This window comes from Crocuta crocuta, unplaced genomic scaffold (genome assembly GCF_008692635.1).
Source record: "Crocuta crocuta isolate KB4526 unplaced genomic scaffold, BGI_CrCroc_1.0 scaffold14, whole genome shotgun sequence".
In the NCBI taxonomy this organism is placed as follows: Eukaryota; Metazoa; Chordata; class Mammalia; order Carnivora; family Hyaenidae; genus Crocuta; species Crocuta crocuta.
This window is the reverse complement of record NW_027530209.1, coordinates 2,155,793-2,160,934: the sequence shown is the minus strand read 5'-3', so window position 1 is coordinate 2,160,934 and position 5,142 is coordinate 2,155,793. Positions and strand designations below refer to the sequence as shown.

The 5,142-nt window shown below is 38.2% G+C and overlaps 1 pseudogene; it reads left to right on the top strand.

Annotated features, from left to right (window-relative positions):
* The first annotated feature begins 2,332 nt into the window (after positions 1-2,332).
* LOC144232554 (U4 spliceosomal RNA) lies at positions 2,333-2,414 on the top strand (annotated as a pseudogene).
* The last annotated feature ends 2,728 nt before the right edge of the window (positions 2,415-5,142 follow it).

Genomic DNA, 5,142 nt, shown 5'->3' with positions numbered 1-5,142 from the left:
TTCTGTATCTCCCTCTCTCTCTGACCCTCTCCTGCTCACACTGCTTCTATCTCTCTCTCAGAAATAAATAAAACATTAAATTTTTAAAACTGTATATCAAAGCAATAGTAATTAAAACAGTACGGTATTGGTATAAAAACAGACACACAGATCAATGTAACAGGATACAGAGCCCAGAAATAAACTCAAGTGTATACGGTCAATTTACAACAGAGGCAGCCAAGAATACATGAGCGGGAAAGAACAGTCCTATCAATAAATGGTGTTAGAAAAATTGGACAGCCACATACAAAAGGAAACTGGACCACCATCTTATACCGTACACAACAATGAACTCTGAATGGATTAAAAACTTGGATGTAATACATGAAACCATAGAACTCCTAGATGAAAACAGAGGGTAAGCTCCTCGACATAGGTCTTGGCAATGATTTTTTGAATCTGACACCAAAAGCAACAAAGGCAAAAATATACAAGTAGGATCATATCCAACTGAAAAGCTTTTGCACAGCACAGGAAATCATGAACAGAAGGAAAAAGCAACCTACGAAATGAGAGAAAATATGAGAAAATATTTGCAGATAATTTATCTGATAAGGGGCTAATGTCATATAATTACACACATATAAACACACACACACACGCACACCTCAATAGCTAATAAAACAAAAAAAATCATTGAAAAGTGGAAATAAGATACGGATAGACATTTTTGTAAAGATAACATACAGATAGCCAATAGGTACATGAGAAGATGCTCTACAACATTAATCCTCAGGAAAATGCAAATTGAAACTGCAATGAGATATCACCTCACACCTGTTAGAATGGCTGTTATCAAAAAGACAAGAGATAACAAGTGTTAGCAAGGATATGGAGAAAAGGAAACACATACTGTTGGTGGGAATAAAAACTGGGGCAGCCACTATAGGAAATAGTATGGAGGTTCCTCAAAAAATTTAAAAATGAAATACCATCTGACCCAGCAATCCCACTTCCACATATTTATTAGAAAATGAAAACACTGCTTTGAAAACTTACGTGCACCCTCTTGTTCACTGCAGTCTTATTTACGATAGCCAAGATACAGAAACAACTTAAGTGTCCATCAATTGCCGAATGGATAAAGAAAACGTGGTATATATAGGAAGTGGCATATTTTTCAGCCATAAGAAAGAAACCTTGCCAATTGCAACAGCAGGGATGGACCTTGATGACATTACACTAAGTGAAATAAGTCAGAGAAAGACAAATACGGTCTAATTTCTTACATGTCGAATCTAAAACAAAACAAAACAAAAACTTTCATAGATACAGAGAACAGATTGGTGGTTGCCAGAGGCGGGGGTAGGAGAAATGAGCAAACTGGGTTTTTGTTTGTTTGTTTGTTTTCTGCTCTAGATAAATTGGGGGGAAATTGTTTCTCTCTGACACAGACACACGCTCAATAGATTTAATAAGCTTTCCTCACAACCACACAGGAGTTTACCTCATCATGCATATTTCCTTCAAATTATGATTTCCTTCATGGTTCAAGTCTAGGATGAAACTTCATTATAGCCTACCTGATAGCAAACACTCCGTGGAACTGACTGAATCTTAGGTAACTGATTAGGTACATCATAAACTCTGGTCTTCCCAGGACTCTGACTTACATAATACTTTTTAGAGAAGGTGGTAAGAAAACAAAGTAACAACAGTATCTGTACTGTGATGAGTATACTTCCATTTTCAAAATTCAAAATGGGACACATACCTGGAGACACACATACATCCACACACTATCACAGCCTTGTTTGTCATTTTATTATAGATATCAAAAACCTATAACATATGTTCTATATGGGAAATAGAAAGTAGGCGAAATAACGTCTCTATCTTTTGGACACATAGCTCTACCTGACCCAGGCAGCCAAGTAATTATGAAGGAGTTTATTTTGTGTTTTCTAGGACAAGGAAGAAAATCTTATTCTATCCCTGTAGGAAAATTAAGTTTCAAAGGCATGGACAGAGTAACCACAGGGGTAGGATGGAGTTGCCTGTGGGAAAGCAGAACACATTTATGTCAACTCACTGTCTCCAGGCAAAAACCTTCATTCCATGACCATAAGAAAGGAGTGAACACTTTTGGTACATTAAAAGCCCTGTTTCCAAAAACAAACACTGATACCATCCTATTTCTAAAATGCATACATTTCTAGATACTTCAACTAACTCAAAATGGCTTAGTAGCAATTTGTGCTAACAGAAATTCCAATCACTTTAAACTGATTTTCTGGGTGATTTGGCCAGGAGCTTTTCAAGAAAAAAAATGTATTTAAATAATTAGCTAAGCTTTGCGCAGTGGCAGTATCGTAGCCAATGAGGTTTATCCGAGGCGCGATTATTGCTAATTAAATAATTAGCTATTTAACTACTTAAGGATATAGGGGTGCCTGGGTATCTCAGTCCATTAAGCATCTGACTTCAGCTCAGGTCATGATCTTGACGTTTATGAGCATGAGCCCTGCGTCGGGCTCTGTGCTGACAGCTCAGGGCCTGGAGCCTAATTCACATTCTGTGTCTCCCTCTCTCTCTGCCCCTCCCCTGTTCACAATGTCTGTCTGCCTGTCTCTCTCTCAAAAATAAACATTAAAAAAAATAACTACTTAATTGATATTTAGTTTAAAAATTTTTATTGTTCTCCCATATTTAAACCTTTTTATCTCATGTTTTTGTTTACTATAAATACCTAGCATCACAAGAAAGACATGTAAAAACTATCTGTGATCTTGAATTTATATTTGGATTCTTTCTTTTAAAACTTTGCCCAAGTTATGCTGGTATCAACAAGAGGCTTTAGGAGAAGCCCTTCAGCTGGGATCTTATTGACAATGCAAAAAATGTCTCTAGAGATAAGGTTTAACTTTTCTTCTGAGCTATACCGCTAACAGTTTTGCTGTCTTCAACATTAACATTTAGCTACCGACTCATGGCAAGGAAGCAGAGCTTGGAGGGCAACCCGCTTTGAACAAAGAAGCTATACAGGACATTGACTGGTTCAGGAGACCCCTTTGTGGCCCTAAAATGAGCTTAACAAACCTCCTGACATTCACAAAACAACTCTAAGCTCTTTTTTTCTACTTGTGAACAGCAAATGCGTTCAGCAATTGTGGCTATTATCTATTTAGAAAGTCATGCACAAAAATATTTGTCATCTTTCACAGAAGAAAGTGTTTGCATGGTACAACAAATGAGCTTTTAATGCTGGCAAAATTCCTGGGAGAATTAGTTCTGTCTGAGCATTGTGTTGTGTACTTGTGTATTGTGGGATACTTCTCCAGTAGACCTGGCTAAAAGAGCTGCTGTGGTGGGCTGTCCTCACGGTGTCACATTTCCAGTCCAGGGAAGGATGATACCTCTCTTCCCTTCCATTCCCAATCTCCAAGTCCAGAGTTGCTCAGATATTTGAAAAAAAGAAAGTCTACAGAGAGCTAAATTCAAGTGGGGATACCTAAGATTGTTCAATGTTATTTTTAATAGAAGATAAAGGGACAGTAGAAAAACCATTGGCCATTTGTCTCTCAGTTTCTACAACTTTGTGACTATTTTCAAACGACCCAGATTCTTTCCAGAGAAGGAATTCAACCAGGATTTTATCAAGTGCTTCAAGGAGGTGTGTTGACTTTCCCTGGGAATACTCAACTTCTTGATTTAAGTTCACTTTCCATCTCTATAGTTGCCTAGAGCAATGCTTTGCTCAGTAAGTACTTGGAAGGAGAGTGAGCAATAGGGCTGGTGGATGAAATGCTATTTCTACTTCATTCTTCCATATAGTGAAAATACCTATGTGAGGCATCATCTTTAATTCAAAGAGCGAGGCAGGAAAGCTGTCTACCTTATGAAGGTGCCAGAAGGACAAGTTCTCCTAGAGTCATGGAGAAATACAGAAGGGCATTTATTAATTTCCAGGGGACTGGCTGAAGTCCTTTTAAAACAACTATATGCTTCTGAGATTCCACAATTCAAATGAATGTCAGAACACTACGAACAGGTTTTGAAGAATGCAGATGTATTTAACTTTTAGTCTCAGAGAAAACAAGAATAAATAGATAAAGCGGAAGACTTCTGCTGCAGATTCTATTACAAAATAGTAACTAGACAGCAAAGAAAAGTTATCCCCTAGCCTGCCTCATCTTACTGGAAGGATGGATGAATTCATTCATGCAATCTCCTAGAGGTAATCAATAGGTATAATAAATCGTAACAAAGGGAAAAAGTCAAGCTGCTACTGAAATGCTGACAATCATGCAGCCTTTTATGGGTAGGAGATGAGCCGTACCTGCTCGTGATGAACAAATAGACAATGTTACCAATAGATTTCACCTAATTGTGACTCCCCACTTTTAATGGGAACCAGGGGTTATTAGAGCTAATATTTATTTACTCACACAGTATCTACAGACTGCAACAAACTGGAAAGATGACACTCCATGGAGAAAGAGCATTCTTTGCTGGTATTTGTTATCACTCAAACAGATGTAGGATTATGACACTTAAGAGTGGAGCACAACCTGAATGGCACACTTGTCAGAAAGGAAAATATTAAGTGGGTGGTGGGAGGCAGCTATGAACATTCTGCCTAATTTTAACTCGTTTGAAATTTGGACTAGTCCCTGAACTTGTGTTTTTATTTCTAAAGCACAGATGATTGGGTTTGCCCAATAGGGATGTCAGATTTAAACTTTACTTTGATTGTATCCCTTAGTGGTCTGCCACTAAGTTTTGTTTGAGACGCAGAATAAAGTTCACAATAAAGTGTCAGAATCTGCCCACAGCCTCAGAATTTTATATACAGTCACTCACCCATTTGCTCCCTAGTCCAGTAGAAGGGGAAGGGCCATACCCTATGAATGGCTCCTGGCTTACAGCCTGAGCTGCTGGACAGGGGAGATGCTTCACTTCTGGGTTAAATGTTCCCTGTAGGGGCCATTCTTTACTTCAAACACCCACTACCTACAGACTAGTTATCTCATTTTTAGATTTTGCTCATGCTCATGTGGGTACAGTCCTATTTTCACCTTTTCCATAAAACTTTCTCTCTCCTAGCAATGCTCTCAAAGCATCTATTTCTTACTGCCTTACATCACAGAGGTCTACACA